The sequence below is a fragment of the Aquarana catesbeiana genome, linkage group LG08, assembly GCF_042186555.1.
Source record: "Aquarana catesbeiana isolate 2022-GZ linkage group LG08, ASM4218655v1, whole genome shotgun sequence".
Lineage (NCBI taxonomy): Eukaryota > Metazoa > Chordata > Amphibia > Anura > Ranidae > Aquarana > Aquarana catesbeiana.
In genome coordinates, this window is record NC_133331.1 from 52,138,799 (window position 1) to 52,160,232 (window position 21,434).

A 21,434-nucleotide genomic window follows, 5' to 3' on the forward strand; every position below is an offset into this window, starting at 1 on the left:
GGGCCACTGTGATTTTTCACAGCAGAAGCTGATCTGTAGGTGTCGGGCAATGGATGTCCGCCGGCACTCGCCGATCGTCGGTAATACACATAAGACGAAGCTCTGCCTATGTAAACAAGGCAGATCTCCGTTCTGACAGGGGGGAAGGGATGGATTTTGTGTCTCTGCAAAGCAGGGAAAAAAATCCATCTCTTTTCTTAGTAAAAGCAGCACACATAGTACACATAAACACTGGTTAAGCACACAGATTACCTTTTGATCGCCCTAAATGTTTAACCCCTTCCCAGCCAGTGTCATTAGTACAGTGACAGTGCATATTTGTAGCACTGATCACTGTATTAGTGTCACTGGTTCCCACAAAGTGTCAAATATGTCAATTTCGTGTCTGATTGTCTGTCGCAATATTGCACTTCACAGGTCCCAGAAGACTGTGGCCCATTCACAAAGTGCAGAACGCTTCGAGCATGCGCAATAGGAAACCAGCTGTGAAGCCTCAAGGCTTTCAGTGCCATTTTGCCCTAGTCAGGATGGCAGTGCCAGCACCTGATAGCCAGTTGGAGAATGGGCTCGGGTGAGGACATCGCTTAATGTTCTGTCGCTTTCATCCAATCATTGGCAAGCAAAAATGCTGTTTTTTATTTTTTTTTATTTTCCTTGTATGTGATTGGATCATGTAAACTGAAGCTTCACCTCATTTACTAAGCTCTGGAGCAACTGCACTTGCAAAGGGCATAATCGTTTTGCCTTTGATAAATCCATCCCAAGATGTCAGTGTCAGGCAGTGGAGGAGGAAGCAGTGCTGGATTAGTAAACTGTATATAAGGTGACAGTGTGTGCCTTGTCAGATAGTGCTGGGTCAGTCATTTGTATATAAGGTGACACATTAGGGTTGATTTACTAAAGGCAAATAGACTGTCTTAGTGTCCGATTGTCCGCCACAATTTCGCAGTCCTGCTATAAGTCACTGATCGCCGCCATTACTAGTATAAAAAAAATTCCATAAATATATCCCATAGTTTGTAGATGGTATAACGTTCGTGTAAACCAATCAATATACGCTTAATGGGATTTTTTTTACCAAAAATATGTAGCAGAATACATATTGGCCTAAGTTGAAGAAGAAATTTGATTTTTAAATTTTTTTTATTGGATATTTGTTTTATAGCAGAAAGTTTATATATATATATATATATATATATATATATAAAATTATTTTTTTGTTAAATTGTTGATATTTGTTTGTTTATGGTGCAAAAAAGAACAAACTCAGAGGTGATCAAATATCACCAAAAAAAGCTCTATTTGTGGGAAAAAAAAGACATCAATTTTATTTGGGTACAGCGCCGCATGACTGCGCAATTGTCATTTAAAATAACGCAGTGCTGTATCGCAAAAAATGACCTGGTCGTGAAGGCGGGGGGGGGGGGTAAATCTTCCAGAGGTCAAGTGGTTAATCTTCTTATATTTTGCCTTCCCTGGTTCCTCATTTCCCTCCTTATCAGCTTTCTGATGATAATATATATATATATATATATATATATATATATATATATATATATACATACATATATAATATAATTTAATATCTTATTGTAGACTCAGTCGTTTCATCACAGTGTCACTGTGCTTCTCTGTGTGATGCAGGCAGATTGTGGCTGGATGGAGGGGCCAGCTGGGTGCTGTACACATTGCCTCCCACAGTTGTTTTCATATTGCTTACTCTGATATGACCGCACACTGTGAGCTTCTCACAGTGTGCATTAGCAGATGCAGCAAGTCAGATGGAGCCTGCCTCATTTCCTGCCTGGAGGATGTCCAGCATCATTTAGGGCTTTCCTCCCCAGCCTGACTGTCCCTGGCCCACTCCTTTCATTCATTAGATTTCAGTTTTTTGAGTTATGCAAAACATAAGGGCAGTACCTAGGGCAGTGATGGTGAACCTTGGCACCCCAGATGTTTTGGAACTACATTTCCCATGATGCTCAACTACACTGCAGAGCGCATGAGCATCGTGGGAAATGTAGTTCTACAACATTTGGGGTGCCAAGGTTCACCATCACTGACCTAGGGCAATATGTATGCAAATGCAGCCGGTCTAGAAATGCAAATTCCTCCCCATTGACATCCAACCATAAATGCTTATTTATATTTGCATAACTCCTCCCAAGAGCCAACCCACTGCTTGCATCGGAGAGGTGCACTGAGGCGGGTGCTGTTAGGTTTTCAGGAAGCCATGTTCAGTACCTTCCAGCCACGCATTGCCTAGAGAAGCACAGAGACCCAGTGATTAAATCACTGGATGTCACAAAAGATACAGTATCTCATAAAAGTGAGTACACCCCTCACATTTTTGTAAATATTTTATTATATCTTTTCATGTGACAATACTGAAGAAATGACACTTTGCTACAATGTAAAGTAGTGAGTGTACAGCTTGTATAACAGTGTAAATTTGTTGTCCCCTCAAAATAACCCAGAACACAGCCATTAATGTCTAAACCTCTGGTAACAAAAGTGAGTACACCCCTAAGTGAAAATGTCCAAATTGGGCCCAAAGTGTCAATATTTTGTGTGGCCACCATTATTTTCCAGCACTGTCTTAACCCCCTTGGGCATGGAGTTCACCAGAGCTTCACAGGTTGCCACTGAAGTCCTCTTCCACTCCTCCATGACGACATCACAGAGCTGGTGGATGTTAGATTCCTTGCGCTCCTCCACCTTCCATTTGAGGATTCCCCACAGATGCTCAATAGGGTTTAGGTCTGGAGACATGCTTGGCCAGTCCATCATCTTTACCCTCAGCTTCTTTAGCAAGGCAGTGGTCATCTTGGAGGTGTGTTTGGGGTCGTTATCATGTTAGAATACTGCCCTGTGGCCCAGTCTCTGAAGGGAGGGGATCATGCTCTACTTCAGTATGTCACAGTACATGTTGGCATTCATGGTTCCCTCAATGAACTGTAGCTCCCCAGTGCCAGCAGCACTCATGCAGCTCCAGACCATGACACTCCCACCACCATGCTTGACTGTAGGCAAGACACACTTGTCTTTGTACTCCTCACCTGGTTGCCGCCACACACGCTTGACACCATCTGAGCCAAATAAGTTTATCTTGGTCTCATCAGACCACAGGACATGGTTCTAGTAATCCATGTCCTTAGTCTGCTTGTCTTCAGCAAAATGTTTGCGGGCTTTCTTGTACATCATCTTTAGAAGAGGCTTCCTTCTGGGGACGACAGCCATGCAGACCAATTTGATGCAGTGTGCGGCTTATGGTCTGAGCACTGACATGCTGACCCCCCACCCCTTCAACCTCTGCAGCAATGCTGGCAGCACTCATACGTCTATTTCCCAAAGACAACCTCTGGATATGATGCTGAGCACATGCAGTCAACCTCTTTGATCGACCACGGCAAGGCCTGTTCTGAGTGGAATTTGTCCTGTTAAACCGCTGTATGGTCTTGGCCACCATGCTGCAGCTCAGTTTAAGGGTCTTGGCAATCTTCTTATAGCCTAGGCCATCTTTATGTAGAGCAACAATTCTTTTTTTCAGATCCTCAGAGAGTTCTTTGCCATGGGGTGCCATGATGAACATCCAGTGACAAGTATTAGAGAGTGAGAGCGATAACACCAAATTGAACACACCTGCTCCCCATTCACACTTGAGACCTTGTAACATTAACGAGTCACATGACACCGGGGAGGGAAAATAGCTAATTGGGCCCAATTTAGACATTTTCACTTAGGGGTGTACTCACTTTTGTTGCCAGCGGTTTAGACATTAATGGCTGAGTGTTGAGTTATTTTGAGGGGACAGCAAATTTACACTGTTATACAAGCTGTATACTTACTACATTACATTGTAGCAAAGTGTTATTTCTTCAGTGTTGTCACATGAAAAGATAGAATAAAATATTTACAAAAATGTGAGGGGTGTACTTACATTTGTAAGATACTGTATGTAATAAAACAGAAAAGATTTATTTAAAAATATCATTAGCATGTTGATGTAGGGGGAAGGCAAAACATCAGAGGATTAAACTTCAGCTTCAGTTTGGCACAAACGAGAGAATTCAGCGTGCGGAGTCATTAAAAGCGCAGCGTATCCCCACCAGCCTTTCATAGAGCCCCAGAACACCTGACAGCTTTCCTCGTGCAGCAAGAGCCAAATTAGCAAGTCACTGCTGAGCTTGTCAAGGAACGAAGCAATTATTATGTTAAAGTAAACGGAAAGCCTAACATTTTGTTTGCACTGTACTAGCAGATTTAGATACACTAACTAATTGAAGACAAACTCCAGCTGCTCACACTTTATAATCAGTTACAGAAAACAATGGTCATTGGTGTCATTGGGTCCCATTGTTAGTTTCACTGGGAGGAATCGTGCCCATCATTGGTGTCACTGGACCCCATTGTTGGTGTCATTAGGAGGAATTTTGCCCCACCATTGGTGTCATTTTGCCACATTGTAGGTTTTATTAGGAGGAACTGTGCCTCATCATTGGTTTCATTGGGAGGAATTGTGCCCTGTCATTGGTAAAATTGTTGGTGTCATTGGGAGGAACCATGCCCCATCATTCATTGGTATCATTGGGCCCCATTGTTGGTGTCTTTGGGAGGTATTGTGCTCCATCCTTGGTGCCATTGGGCCCCATTGTTGGTGTCATTGGGAGGAACTGTGCCCCATCATTGGTGTCAATGTGCCTCATTGTTGGTGTCATTGGGAGGAACTGTGCCCCATCATTGGTGTCAATGTGCCTCATTGTTGGTGTCATTGGGAGGAATTGTGACCTTCATTGGTGTCAGTGAATAATAGCACCCCAAGGGCCGGATAAAAGCAAGCAAAGGGCCGCAGTTTGGAGACCTAGAATCTGGATAAAGGACTCTGAAAATTTGAAGGCTAGAGGCACTTGGCATTTTCAGGAGGCCAGCAATGGGAGCCTCCATATTTTTCTCAGTACTGGGTTCCTTTAAGAAGTTGACTCGTGAGCGAGGAGGCGATCGTCTCATGGAAGGCTGTTTATAGGATGTGTACAAACTCTTCTGTTTGCTCAGCTTTTATTTGTGGATTTCTTTTTTTCCTGGAAACTCCACATTCCTCCCGCCATCAATGAACTGAGGAGTGGCTCACCAAGAAAATGCTTCTAATCTGATCCCTGAAAACCTTTCTCTTTCTAATTGTAGGTGGAAATGGCCTGACCGCAGGCTTCTTATTATGTATCTTATTAGTGTGAGAGGTCTGAACTTCTCAACCTGTCATAAGAAAAAAAAAAAACACTCTCCTATCATCCTCTATTGGGACTTGTAGTATTTATTGTATTGTTACTTTTTCTGTTTGTTGTATTTGTTGCTTCTTTGTATCCAAGTCGTTATGTGAAATAGCGCAGATCTATAGAAAGCGAGACACAGAGAGAGAAAACAACCCAACCTTTACAAATTCCAAGAACTTCTTTATATTGTTATTCATTTCTACAGCAAGTAAAAGACAAGACTAAGGTGGCCCATAGATTAGTCTTTTTTTATTTGTTCAACCAGCAGGTTGATTTCCCCATCCACAAATTCAATATTAGTATGATACAATAATAGTATTATAGTATTCTGACAGTGGGGAGAATCCCCCACTAATAGAATACACAGATCAGCACTGCCGGATATAGTCTGCGGAGCTGATCGAGTGAGGGAAAACCTGACAGTGTGATTGTAGAGAAGTCAATCGAAAGATTTTCTTTTCTACAACCTCCCTGTCCATACATGGATTACACATGGCCGGCTTAAACCATTCACCTCCATCCAGTAGTGTATTTAGGTTTTGTGCTGCTCTGGGCCTAACTAAACTCGTGTACCCCCTAATTTAAATATGACCCACCCCTTACTCCAATCCAAAATGAAAAAAAAAATTGTTGCCTATAGTTCTACTTTAAGCACAAATTTCTGATAATTTTTTGGAGAGGACTAAGAAGATGCCAATGGTGCAGCAGAAAACATATAGCACAGTGAGGAAGGTTTGTGGTCCAGGATGAGAGGACAGTCAAAATTAGAAGCGCCCCCCCACAGTTGCGGAATGCCAGCCTCCCGCATACCGGAAGCAGTGCGGCCACTTTATGGGGGCTCTAGACTAATTTGCCTCTCAGCCCAGTCTGCCCCATAAGACTGGTGCTACACTAATGCCCCGTACACACGGTCGGACAACAAGGTCCTATCACACATTTTCCGTCGGAAAATCCGAACGTGTGTACAGGGCATAACAGTGTAGCGCAAGCCGGTGGGGACTCTTTCCGTACTGTCCCCCCTGCAAAGTGCTGCCCTAGGCCTGGGCTTTGTTGGCCTAGGCCAGGATACAGCATTGCCTCTATCTCTGCTTCTAGAGCTTACACTCTAATGTCCCCACAACAGTCACGCACTATTATTATTATTAATATTATTATACTTTTATATAGCTCTGACATATACTGCAGTGCTGTACAGAAAAAACTGAGCCAGTCACATGTCTCTGGGCTAGAGAAGCTTACACTCTAATGTCCCCACAACAATAACCCACGCCTATTATCATTATACATTTATATACTGTAGCTCTGACATAAAGCATACTCCAGTGCTGTACAGAGAAGACTAAGCCAGTCACGTCTCTGGGTCAGAGGAGCTTACACTCTAATGTCCCCACAACAGTCATCCACTATTATTATTATTATTATACATTTATATACAGTGAGTGGGTATAGAAAAGAATCACCCCCTTTAAAATAATCATATTTTGTTGCTTTGCAGCCTGAAATGAAGACACTCGCAGATTTTGTTTTATCCAGCTGTATTTACTCAGTGCAACTTATAACATCCAAGTGAAAGATATAACACCAACATGCAGGGTGGATATAAATCAATGATTTAAAATGATTTTTTTTTATTCAAATCGATTTTTTTAAATTTTTATCAAATTTATGTTAATAAAATGCTTTTGAAGTAAAAATCTAAACATAGTTTTCTATCTAAGATACATTAATAATTTAGTTTATTTAGCATGAGACAGAGCTTAGTTATGTAGCATGGGGCTGTATATTCTGCAATATTTACATTTTTGGTAAACCCATTCAATGAATCCAAGCTCTGCAAGCTGAGATAACATGCACTGCATTGATGCATTCACACAATTTCACAGTAACCATGAGATAAAACAAAGTTCATGAATATTCGTTTATCCCATTGTTTTGCAAATCTATGTACACTACAAACTGAATCGGTTCGGATATCGCTGTTTTACTAACCTGACAGCTTATTATTCTAAATAGGAAACCTTCTAATAATAAAGATTCTAACTACCAGCAATAAGTCCTTACATTTAAAGAGCACCTGTCATTTCAGATCCATCATGGCAGCTCCTGTTAGCGACATCCACTCACCTGTTGCCGCCACGTCCCTCACCTTGTTGTGTCACTGCCGCATCACCAGCTGTCCCATTAAAGTGAATGGGACTGTCGGTGAGTCACCAGCGGGTCAGAGGAGGAGCCACTGCGGGACAGAGATGACAGTCGCTCTTTAAAAATTATGATTTAAATTAAGCCTTTTTACTAGTAATGTAACTTACCTGAGCCCTGACTTACTTACTTGACCCGGCGGGGACGCACCAGGGGTTCTTGGCTCTTGATTGGATAGATTGATAGCCATTGGCTCCCGCTGCTGTCAATCAAATCCAATGACACGGGCGCTGGGGGGCGGGGGCGAGTCCGGCATTCGTGTCTATGGACACAAATGCTGGACTCGGGAGCGTGACTGCAAGGTAAACAATTATTTAGCAGAGATATTCCTGCGCTATCAGGTATGGAGATGGCTAGGGGTGGAACAGCTGCATGCACCTATTTGGGTACACACCTGACCTAAATTGGTAATATATGAATAGATGGTGCAGCGCTAATCCTATATGTGAAACCTCTGGTGGTTTAAAAATCGGTCATATTATAGATCACTACAGTGTATATACATAGTCTGGAAAGCCAGTGACGTATTCTTAGAAGTGGTATATCTCACTAAACTAAATAAATTAATAAAAATGTAAGTGTAAAAAATATAGTATTTGTTTTAAAAACTTAGATCACCATATCAATAACTAGTTCACCATAGATCACCATATCAGTAACTGGTTCAGCATAAGTGACAAAAAGACAAATTTAAATAAAGTGCAGTGATTTGTACTAGATAAATAACAATCCAAAAATGACAATGTGCATTGTGCAAACACTGTGCAAAATATAAATTGCTACATCACACATTAGCTTGCAGTGTTAAACGATAAAAATTCCGTATAAAGTGCAAATGTGCAAAAAAAAAAAAAAAAAGACCAGAAATCTCCAAAAATATATAGTCATAAAATGTTAGTGAATGTCCCAAAAGTTATGATACATAAAAAAGAAACTTCACACAGAAAAAAACGTCCTTATTCATGATGAAATCTGTGACAGTAAAGTGCTAACATGCGCATGTGGCAGTTGGAGTGCCTGGTGACTCAAATCTCATGCAGCTTCGTGTGCAAACACTACAGTGGGTAGTGGCCCCTTACCTTATAGTAATGGGGCAACAGCATATGACCAAACAAGTTCTTTATCTCTTCCACCTAGGGGCTCCTGCGTATTCCTCACCGTCCTGGGGTAAGGTTCCCTCAGATATGATGCAGGAAGGTATTTATAAATCCCCTGAAGAAGTCACATGTGGTGGGACGTCACGCGTAGGGACGGGATAGGCTGGATACACTGAGAGAAGGTTACGAGCTCGCCGCTCGTCGGATACAAATATTGTATCACTTAATTGCCAATGTGAGTACCTGTTTCTTTGCCTAATAAACAACAAGCTACTTATGAAAACGGTATCACACTATTGGGTTCTTTTCTACTCTACTTTATTTATAAATACCTTCCTGCATCATATCTGAGAGAACCTTACCCCAGGACGGTGAGGAATACGCAGGAGCCCCTAGGTGGAAGAGATAAAGAACTTGTTTGGTCATATGCTGTTGCCCCATTACTATAAGGTAAGGGGCCACTACCCACTGTAGTGTTTGCACACGAAGCTGCATGAGATTTGAGTCACCAGGCACTCCAACTGCCACATGCGCATGTTAGCACTTTACTGTCACAGATTTCATCATGAATAAGGACGTTTTTTTCTGTGTGAAGTTTCTTTTTTATGTATCATAACTTTTGGGACATTCACTAACATTTTATGACTATATTATTTTTGGAGATTTCTGGGCTTTTTTTTTTTTTTGCACATTTGCACTGTATACGGAATTTTTATCGTTTAACACTGCAAGCTAATGTGTGATGTAGTCATTTATATTTTGCACAGTGTTTGCACAATGCACATTGTCATTTTTGGATTGTTATTTATCTAGTAAAAATCACGCTGCACTTTATTTAAATTTGTCTTTTTGTCACTTATGCTGAACCAGTTACTGATATGGTGATCTATGGTGAACTAGTGACTGCAAGGTAATCCCCTCGGGAGAGCGCTTCTCCTAGGGGGTTATCTGATGTGGGGAGGAGAGCTACCGGGGGGGACCCCAGAAGACGAGGATCGGGGCCACTCTGTGCAAAACGAACTACACAGTGGAGGGAAGTATGATATGTTTGTTATTTAAAACAAAAAAAAAAAGCGAACCCTTACAATCACTTTAATTCTGGGCTCTGACTAGGCAATGCGAGGAGATTCATCTTCTTTTTCCTTCAACCACTATGTGGTCATTTTTGCTGAGTGCTTTGGGTCATTGTCATCTTGGAGGGTAAACCTTCTTCCCATTGACAACTTTCTGGCAGAGGGCAGCAGATTTTCCTCAAGAATTTGATGGTATTTTGCCCCATCCATTTTTCCTTCTATCCTGACAAGTACTCCAGTCCCTGCTGCAGAGAAACACCCCCATAACAGGATATTACCACCCCCATACTTTACTGTAGGAATGGTGCTATTTGGATGGTGGGCTGTATTGGATTTCCACCAGACATATTGTTTAATGTTGAGGCCAAATAATTCAATTTTAGTCTCATCTGACCACCTTAAATGCATCTTGAAGATTCTGAGGCCACATGGAAAAAGGTGTTATGGTCATATGAGACTAAAATTGAATGATTTGGCCTCAACACCGAACCATATGTCTGGTGGAAATCCAATACAGCTCACCATCCAAATAGCACCATTCCTACAGTAAAGTATGGGGGTGGTAATATCGTGTCTAAATCTCCCTTTCCTCTGAAGCCTGATCCGCGTTCAAATCGCACCCCAGAGGCTACGGACAGGCATGAGGAAGCAATGTGACGCCTCCTCACCGCCTGTTTTAACCCCGTTTTTGCTGACACGTTCATTGCAAGCAATTGCGGGGTGTTTCCGGTGCTTCTCCATATACCTAAATGTGTCGTGTTTGGCGGGCGGTAAACTTCGGCAGGCAGTGTTTGGTGAGTAGTTAGCTCGCTACAAGTTGGGGGAACTTTGCCAAAGCCCGCTGGGCTTCCCCCGCCAGAACACAACCGGTCGGCTGAGAGCCGACCGACTGATCAGATGCCGACCGGCGGACCTTCTTTGATCATGCTCCTTCAAAGCCGGACGAACGGCAGGCTTCTGTCGGATGACTGCTGTACACACAGGCGTAATGCCCGTCGTCGTTTTCTATTGAACCGCCAATGCCACCTGATATTTGGCTCGCATGTACAGCCCTTAAAGTAGAACTATAGGTAAAACTTTTTTTTCCCATTTTGGATATAGTAAGGGAAGGTCGTGACCACTGTCAGTTTATTTCTTGCCCTCTGTGTACCATTAGGGAGATTGCTCTTCACTTCCTGTCCCATAACCAATACAGGAAGTAAAAGGAAATCCCTACAAATTAGGAGAATCCTTAGAGGACCCCCAGGTCACCAGAACTAGTGTCCCCATGGGAAGATTTCCTCTCTATTACTTTTCTGGGCGACAACCCAAAATTTGGTATTTTCTTTTACTTTGACTTTCAGTGATGGTAAACAGAACAAATAGAGAGGGTGACTCTCCTTAGAGAGAGGAACAGACAGCAATAAAAACTGACAGATGTTCTAATCCATCTCCACTCTATCTAAAACTAAAAAAAAAAAGTTTTGCCTTTTAGTTATCCTTTAAGTCTCAGAAATTTGACAACAGGATCTCTATATTTTTCACATGGCGGGTTGCTTTGTGTTTCATAATTAGGACTTTAGTGATTTTGATCTACTTTGTTCTCAGACAGAAGGGTTAATGCTGACCTCGGCAGATCAGTTCCTTATATTGTAGCAAGACTTGGAAGCATGGCTGCGATAAACTCCTTACAATGGCGCTAACAATGGCAGGAACTTGGGGGGGAGAGTTACAGGAAATTCAATTAGTGCCCAATCTTCTGCACAGGACCCAGGCAGAACCACAAGTCCCAGCATACCTTGCAGTATTTCAATTATGTGAGGTAGGTTTCCATATGTGGGTGGTGGGAGGGGGTCATACTCTGGTCTTGTCAGGGAATTGCATTACATACCTCCCTACTTTAGAACAGAACAAGGGACATTTTATGGAGATAGGGACCTGGCTAGGGTTAAAGCTGACACTGGCACATTCACCTGTTGTGCCGCCTCCGCTCGGCTGTGCCCTGCATTCCTAAGGAGGCTTTGAGTCAGCTTCTCTCTGTTCGCACTCCAGACACCAAGCACCAACCTGCTGATCTGTCAAGTTACAGCTCCTCGGAGAACAGACCTGGGCCACCAAAGAGGATGCAGTGCCATCTTGCCCCAACTGGCACCAGCCTTCGGCAGCTCCACAATACACGCTGCTTGGCTGCACTGTGATAGCTCAAAGTTCTGATTAGTGTGCGTCCCGGGAGGCGGGCGTGTTAGCTAACACAGGTGCCAGTCACCGCCTTTTGATAGTTCCAATAGTGTAGCTTGAACAGTGCGTTTAGTGCACACAGTCCCTGTTTTGCTCTGATGAAGAGGGCGGACCCTTGAAATGCGCTAGCGTTTGTAGGACTGTGTAATATATTTCTAGTCCATCTTGAGGCATACACATTGGTTCTGGTCGTTGTTTTAGAGATTTGTGGTGGGCATGTTGTGTCCTGCTATTTATGAATACCTACTTTTATCTTTGGAAATAAATGGTGTCTCAGTTAATGCACAAGGCTGGTGCCCCCTCTTTTGTTCTTTTACCTATAGTCCCAGTATGGAACCTGCAGTGCCCACTTATGTCACATGCAGTCATGCCCTGTACACACGATAGGATTTTCCGATGGAAAATGTGTAATAGGACCTTGTTGTCGGAAATTCCGACCGTGTGTAGGCTCCATCACACATTTTCCATAGGAATTTCCGACACACAAAGTTTGAGAGCAGGCTATAAAATTTTCCGACAACAAAATCCGTTGTCTGAAATTCCGATCGTGTGTACACAAATCCAACGCACAAAGTGCCACGCATGCTCAGAATAAATTAAGAGATGAAAGCTATTGGCTACTGCCCCGTTTATAGTCCCGACGTACGTCTTTTACGTCACCGCGTTCAGAACGATCAGATATTCCGACAACTTTGTGTGACCGTGTGTATGCAAGACAAGTTTGAGCCAACATCTGTCGGAAAAAATCCTAGGATTTTGTTGTCGGAATGTCCGATCAATGTCCGACCGTGTGTACGGGGCATAATACTCCATATTCCCTTTGCACACGTTTACCGCCTGTTAAATGCTCTCTTCAGAGAGCAATGCAAGTGTATATCACAGAATCTTACTGATTGAACATGAAATGGAATATATACGCGTGTAGCTTACATTGGCCCATCTGGTTCGAACCCCAGTAACCTCTTCCTTACAAGCAGGAGTTTTGGGGTGAAGTCTGGGATCCGCTGAATTCTCACCATCAGATCTCCCACCACCTAGGAACAGAATAGACAACACAAGGTTTACTAATTACAAGTCTGTTGGTCTCATAAATTTATTGTCAGCAAGTAGAGAGCGTGTCACCTTACACTTTCCATTCCCTGTCCTGAAACAAATGTAAACTCAGCAGGACGGGGCCAGAGTTACATTTTTTGGAAACAGTGAATTGTTTGAGACCCATCTTTTTAGGACACTATTAATCCAACCCTACCGACTCCCACCAGCCCTTTAATGAGATCTAAACTCAAAAGGCCTTTTCTGGCCTTCCTGATCATGTGATCACTGTGACTGGCTGCCGCAGTGATCACATGATCACCAGCCCACCCCACCCCACCTTACCAGTTCCTGAGCATTTCTAAGTGACCGGAGCTGTTGGTGACAGCGTGGTTGCAGTGCTGGGGGTATGTGACTGAACTTGCTCCTGACACAAACAGCGATCCCAGAAGTAAGCATACATGTATCAGCATGGCATAAAACCCACCGCCATGCTGCCACATATATATGCATACAACCAGCATTAAGGCTCCATTCACATTTGTACTACTCCAAAGTTGCGCTGACTTTAGGGTGCAACTTTGACGCAAATTTGGATCAGTGCAACTTGGATATGACTTTGACCAGTGATAATGGACAACTGTTGCACACAATTTGCATTGTATAACATTCAGGTACAACTTTCATGCAACGTCTGAGGGTTAACATTGAAATCTATGGCCCTCAAGCTGCATGAAAGTTGGACCAAAAGTCGTGCATATATGAATGGTTATCATTGGAAAACAAGGGGAATGACTTGTTATGCAACTTTGAAGTCGCACAAGTGTGAATGGAGCCTTAAGCATTAATGGCTCTGAACTAAATATGCTGACCTCATTGAATCAATTTTTGTATCGATTTTTACAGAAGAATTCAGAATTGTCAAATGTATTTGCAAGTTTTTGGTGTCAAACATTTATAGAATGTTTTTCTATCAAAATTATTATAAATTCAAAATTAAAATATTATAAATTCAGAATTTAGAAATGTATTTGCAAGTGTTTGTTGTCACAAACAGTTCAATTAGCTTGAAATTAAGTTTTGTTGATTCTCTCTCCCCCCCCCCCCCCCAATTGCACAGCAGAATAACAATGAAAACTAGCAATAATTTTGATGTACAGCCTCTGAAAGACACAGTTTCTGTTGGTCTACAGAGAGACAACACGGTAGCAGCCTTGTAAGTACAAAGCTATTGTTTTGGGGAAATAAACATAAGGTTGATTACACAGTTAGAAAGTTACTTGACTGAAAAGACTTGTGGAAAAGCTGCTTGTGTTTATTTGGTGCTGGAAATGCAATAAATCTGCTTGACGTCAATGTTAAACCTGAAATACTATGAGGACTCCTGTATAAACAACTCTCATAGGGGCTGGCTACCCCAAGAGACAGAAAAAATCAGGCTGATGTCAGTATAACACCCACAAGGGGTGACAGCACTCACCCTGACAATGACGGAGAAGAGGGAGCGGCACCCAGGGGCCAGGTTGACGTAGGGGTCCAGCAAGAACTCGTGGATGTGGGGATGAGGGAAGAGGGACAGTTTGGACAACACTGAAGTAACCTGCAAATTCACATCATAGGGCTGCAGGAAAATAAAACACACATAAAAATTATCCATACGCAAAAAATATAAGATTTTATTTTACATTCTTGACAGACTCAAACCTGGACCCATCAAGAAAGACATGCTAGCTTGTTAATGATTGATTTTAAAATGTGCAGCATACAGGACAGTTATCCCCATATTTGCTTTGTTATTGAGTGAGTCAGTACCCTGAAATAAGTGTGCAGGATAATCCCAATATTTGATGTGTGATTGTTACAGGTAAGCAACGATGAGCATGAAAGCACCAGAGGAGGCACTTTTAAAAACAAGTCCATATAGCAACTTCCATATGTCTTTATTTTTTTTTATTTTTTTTTCCACAGATCATCTAACAAACTAAAGACAATTATATATAAAAAAAAAAAAACACCTAGCCTTGAGTTTTCTCTAAAGTCACCATGTGAGTTTTCATATATGTTTACAAATCAAGGACCTAATTATAAATCATGGGAAAAATCATGACAAATGCATTTATTACAGGTACTACAGGTATAACGCTGTCAACCCTGCCCTCAAGGAGCTTACAATCTAAGGTAACTCACATTCATACACATACTAGGGCCAATTTAGACAGGAGCCAATTAACCTACCAGCATCCCCTCAGTGTGGGAGGAAAAAAGAGCACCTGGAGGAAACCCATTCAGGCACAACGATTTTAAATCCAGTATAAGTGATTTATTCCGCAATCATCTATATTTTGTCTACATTGAAAAGCAGCCCAGCAAAATCTTTATAGCTCATTCTGACAACGTATAAAGATTTTTTTTAGAATGGTCTTGTACAGTACAAGAAACTTTTATATACCCGAACCCAATGACACTCCCCCTCTCCAGCATTCTTGGCACTCCTGCCAACATTAAATTTGGCTGATATCTGAGTTGAGAGGGAGTGATGACCTCACCCCTCTGTCATGAATTAATGCTTGAGCCTAGTGGCCATTCAGACACAGGAAGAAGTGACATATTACGCTATATCTGGAATTCTGCCCCAGCTGAGGCAGAGAAAGGATCAGAAAGAAATTTCTGCACAGGTGAGCATCAGTGACTTTGAGGTGGCCCCCTTACACAGACACTGTCACTTTACCTTATATAGGCAGGGACAGTGTCTCTTTAACAAACAGTACTTATTCTTTATGTTTACTAATCCCTACATATTGATTAAAAAGTCAGTTGCAAAAGACACCAGGCTTGCTGCTAAACAGGCATTTCAGACACAGAATCCCCACCTTGGAAGCAGTCTTCTCTTCCTGCAGCACGTGCCCAGATCAACACTAGCAGGAACCCATGCCCTCCTGTCATAGCCAAATGCTTGGCCATTCTGATTGTTAATGTTTCAACACTTTCTGACTGCACCAAAGATTTCCTGCAAGTTCCTGCCTCTTGCATATTCTTATTGGCTAATGGGGCTGCCTATCACAGTGATGAACCAATAGGAAAGTTAAGGAGCAGTGCTTAGAAGTACTATCCGAAAGTGTTGAGGTGTTGCGTAGCAGAATTGGCTGGGATTCAGCAGTGAGAAGAAGGATTGGGAAGCTGCTGTATGTATTGTGCCCCTCAATGTCCCTGCAATTCATACCTGCAGCACTGTGTTTTACTTTAGTAACAGTCTTTTTAAAGCAGAATTAGACTCAAAATTTAGGTCCACTTTAAACAGTCAGGTGGGGTACCAAAAGGTGCATACTTTGGAGCACTGCAGGCAGGGTCTTAGTGTTGCACTGGACGGGTAACTTTTATGGCCATTGTATTATACTAATCCGGTCTGTCAAAATCAGATTAAACTTTTCAGTACTTTTACAGTGGGTTGGGATTGTACCTGGTCTAGTATCCTGCCCATTCTGTCAAACAAGACTTTCAGGAAATGTCCCTCGAAGAATGGAGCCTCTAAATTGCACTTCTCAATGGCCTTTGCTAAACCAGGCCAATCCCAGCGCAGGCATATTGCACAGTAATCCCGGAACTAAACAAAAAAATAATGGAAAATGTCATCACACTGCTGTTGATGGGTTAATATAGAGATGGAGATATTGGTGGCTGCAGGATAAGGAGAGGAGTCCTGACCTACCTGTCTGTGTGCGTCCCTGAGGTAAGTGTCATAGCCGGTGCCCTCCACATGGTAAGAGGACTTGGCTTCATCAGGGACCAGACAGAGAAAGCTGCAGGACACAAAGAGGAAATTTTATGGTGTAATTCAACCTGTAAACTACTAATTAAATACATTAGCGAAAAAGCAGCCATTTGAGGAAACCAAGAACCAAACTACCCATTCACCTTAAAGCCCTACCTCAACTCAGCCTATCCTCCCTACCCCTAAAGGAAATTGTGACTCAACGTTAACACTGGGCCAGACAGCACTGTCACATGGGAAGGCTGTGTGTAATAGGTCAAATGAAAAATTCTTAGGAGTCCAAAGTATTTATTGCTCAACTGGTTACAACAAGCAGGGCAAAATACCAGCACGTTTCAGGGCTGGGTGAAATGGCAGATTGTTAAATGGACTCAAAAGTACTAAGCAGACTGATATTCAGGCAGAGGATGCTATAAACAGTAGTCAGTACTAGTGCTCAATCATAAACATACTGTGTGTATCCTTCCAGAAGAGCTCCCCTATGGGCCTCCTTGTCTAACATTCCCTTCTCCTACACTGAAATTTTTTTCTTTCAGAAACAGATCTCATACAATGTCCTTGTTTCAATGCACATACAGAAATAGAGTCCACTAACAGGGCAGAGCACCAGACTTTATTTAAACCAGCACATTACATGGGAAAATTAACCTTAATACCTCTTGTGCTAAAATGCTTAGTCATAAAGCTCATGGTTATGCATTGTGGTGTAAAGCTGCTTTCACACTTCTCCATAGCAAAAAAAAACATTTTTGGCACGTTACCGATGCATTTTGCACCTGTGAAAAAAAGGACATGACGCCAAAAAAGCAACCGCAGTGTTTTCCATTCATTTCTATTTGTGTTGCTTCACTGCACCAAACATGCAGCATGCAGGACTTTTAAAAGCGCAAATGACCCACAACTAACAGGTGTGAAGAGTTCTATAGGATTTAATGGTCATGCATTTTTCTTCCGCTTTTGGTAATGCAAAAATGGAAGAAAAACTGATCAGTGTGAAAGGGCCCTAAAACACAGCTCAGCAAGTTGGAGAGCTGGTGAACAGGAGGGAGTGTGGTGGCTGGCCAATCCACTAGTGGCAGTGGCATTATTTGCCATTTATTGCCATTATTTGCCAATTATTTCCTTCTAGTGTGGCAGGGGGAGTGATCTGGGTGATGTTGGAGGACTCACCTATTGACAATCTTGTGTACCTCTGTCTTCCCATCATTCTTCTGGTGGTCGGGGGTGACAGGAGGTGAGGAGCTCAGCCACTCCTTGGACAGTGTATTTTCAGGGGACATGTCGGTAAAAATTGGGTCTTCTTCCAAATCTCTGCAACCATGAAGAAAGATACAATAAATTCCACTTCAAAAGAAGAGAAATACTTTATGTTTTTGGGTATGGGGGACATGTAACTCTTTCCTATCTCTACCACATCACAGCACTGGATGCCTCAGTGACCAATAGCCAGGCCCAAGCCCTGTCACATGGGGCAGAGAGAGAGTTTGCTGCCCTTTGAATGCTCTGAACAGTGGGGTTGCTTTACTAAAACTGGAGTGCGCAAAATCTTGTGTAGTTCTGCATAGGAACCAATCAGCTTCCAGGTTTTTTTTTTTTTTTTTTGGTCAAAGCTTAACCACCTCTTAAGGACCAGCTGCTGCAGTTGTACTGCCGCAATGTGCCTGCTTCCTGTGAATCGCTGTCATTGTACGCCAGCTCATACATGGCAATTTGTGGGCGTGCGCTGGCCAGCCAATCAGCGGGTAGGGCAGACTCAATGTCCATCGGCCACCCGCGATCATGCCCCGCAGTGACAGAACAGGGATTTGCCTGTGTAAACAAGGCAAATCTCCGTTCTGACAGGGGAGATCACACAGATACTGTCTTTCTGCTATGCAGGAAGACGTATCTGTGTATTTTCCTAGTCACACAGCCCCCCATACAGTTAGTAAACACACTGAGGGAACACATTTAACCCCTTAATCGCCCCTAGTGTTAACCCCTTCCCTGCCAGTGTCATTAGTACAATAACAGCGCACATTTTTAGCACTGATTACTGTAATGTCACTGGTTCCCAAAAAAGTCAGGTGTCAGATCTGTCCGCCGCAATCCCGCTAAAAATCACTGATCGCCACCATTACTAGTAAAAATAAAAATGCCATAAATCTATCCTCTATTTTGTAGACGCTATAACTTTTGTGCAAACCAATCAATATACGCTTATTGTGATTTTTGTCTATCAAAAATAAGTGGAAGAATACATATTAGCCTAAACTGATGAAGAAATTTGTTTTTTTTTTTACATTTTTTGGGGGGATATTTATTATAGCAAAAAATGTTTTGTTTTCAATTTTTTTTTGCTTATAGCACAAAAAATAAAAACCGCAGAGGTGATCAAATACCACCAAAAGAAAGCTCTATTGGTGGTAATAAAAAAGGACATCAATTTTGTTTGGGCAAGTCGTCGCACGACCCCGCAATTGTCAGTTAAAGCGACGCAGTACCGTATCACAAAAAATGGCCTGGTCATTAAGGGGGGAAAATCTTCCGGTCCTTAAGTAGTTAATTGAACAAGCTAAAGTTAGAAGCTGACTGGCTACCCTGCACAGCTGCACCAGATTTTGCACACTTTAGTTTTTGGTAAATCAACCCCAGTGTGACTTGAAATTTACATAGGGTTTCTCTAAGGCATACAAAGTGAAAGGGGTGTGATGGCAAGGTGAGCATTAACTAATGTGGGCACCAGCATTTAAGTATAAAGATCATTTAACAGAAAAATAAAATAAAATGTATAGCTTTTATCCTCAGACCCCACAGAGGACCACTGAAGCTATACCATGATCTGACAGTGACATACACAGCTCCAGCGATCTGCCCATTCTCCACGATGTCTTTATCTTCTGGACAGGGCGGTTTGTACTCTGTATAGTTTCTTTCTTCCAGATTCCGAAGGACCAGGTTATAGAGGATGTGCTCACTGGGTTTCTGTAGAAGGTGCTCAAACAGTCGAAGTGTCATAATACTGATCTGCAGGGAAGAGAGATACTGGGGTGAAATTTACTAAAAAATATAATACAACAAAAATGGTGCTGTGTGCAACCACAGATAAAGATTGAGAAGTCACCAGCACTCCCAGGATACCTTTGCATGATTATTATAAGTCATAAAAGGTAAATTTACCTTTATTTCCAAGAAATATTTCTTGACAATATTTGTACCCCAATCCACTGTCTTTTAGGTGGAGCTGCATGGTTTACAGAACATATTATTCTGTTTTCTATTCTTTTATGCTAAAAAAGCTTTGTCTTTGAAATGGAAAATAGGTAGATCCTCCCACCATCCAATTCTGGATAGATTTTTTATAAATAAGGCTTTGCCTCTATATAAAGTGACGTTCCTAGAGGCTGTCTGAATAAATTCAAAAAAATGTGGTCAGTATGGATGTCAACAATGTCCATTACCATAGAGCAGTGGTTCTCAACTCCGGTCCTCAGGACCCACTAACAGACCAGATTTTAAGTATTACCTTGAGGAGCTGCAGACTAGAATACTGCAATCACTGAGCAGCAAATTATATCACCTGTGATGTATTTCAGATATCTTGCAAACTTGGCCTGTTAGTGGGTCCTGAGGGATGGAGATGAGAACCACTGCCATAGAGTGAAATATTCAATGTGCATTTACAGCTAATTGTATTATGAGCGGGCTTTCATACCATGTGTTATAATGGTCTTTTTGCTCCGTATCCACTGGAGTTTATACTTGTGCAGTACTGCCTTCATACTGAGTATTCAGATTGCTAATATGTGCATACGATATCTTATGATTTTTCACCAGTTTATGTTCCATCCCCTTTTTTTTCTTTGCTGGAGCTAGAAGGTGCACTACATGTTCTGGTTACAATAGAAGTCCTGGACATTGATTCACAAAATGTTACTTAACACAATGTACTGTGACTTGAGGATTTATTATCTTCATTTACCATATGTATTTGCTTGTTTTGTATAACTAAGAAAATGTTAAAAAAAATGACCCCTTAAAAAAAAATAATAATAATAATAAAACTGATCTACTATACAAGACCATCAGCATCTAACATGGAAACCGATCACCCAGGAAAGGAAGGATCACTCTCACCTCATCAGAGATATGGTTGCAGTGTTCTATCAGACGATGGCGGAGTGGAATTTTTTGGATCCCGCTCAGTGTCTCAGGATCTCGATCCTCACCCAGCAGAAAATAGACAATCTGTTCCAGAAGGGCATCAGATGTGACCTGCCGCACTATCCTGTGCAGGAGCGACGTGGCTGTAAGAATACCAATCTCTGACCTGGAGGAGAAGGATGGCGATAACAGGCTTTGATTAATCACTGTATAGAGAGCCAAAAGAAAATTAACTGAAAATAAAAGTCAGTACTCACGTGTGCATCAATTGAGGCTCCATCACACCAACCAAGAATCTCTCCCGCACAGACTTGGCCATTGTGGCAGCTGCCATCTTAAAGGAGACAAAGGAGAAATTCCTTGAAACGTGACATATTAACATCACAAGTAGTATTAAAGCATATTGAAAACACAACAACAAACTGTAACAGCCTTACTTTCAGGTTTTGATAACTCAAGCATATAAAACCTCATCCTCCTGTTTAGGCTTTGTTTTCCTGGATTTGTTTGAAAATATTTCCTAAAAGTCAGCATTATTCCTCCCACTTACTGCTTTCCTAGTCTGCCGGCCTATACATGGCTGTCGTGTACAAATTCTTGACAAAAAGCTGCAAATCTAAAGCAGGCCATACATGGT

General features: G+C 42.1%; 1 protein-coding gene and 1 pseudogene across 1 annotated transcript in view; one reads left to right on the forward strand and one right to left on the reverse strand.

The window, feature by feature from the left end:
• The window catches only part of LOC141105755 (FHF complex subunit HOOK interacting protein 2A-like), a 107,115-nt pseudogene that overhangs the window by 56,783 nt on the left and 28,898 nt on the right, over positions 1–21,434 (reverse strand).
• Positions 1–21,434, forward strand: part of LOC141105750 (uncharacterized) — a 94,901-nt gene that overhangs the window by 36,251 nt on the left and 37,216 nt on the right. The gene's annotated exons all lie outside the window — the stretch shown is intronic.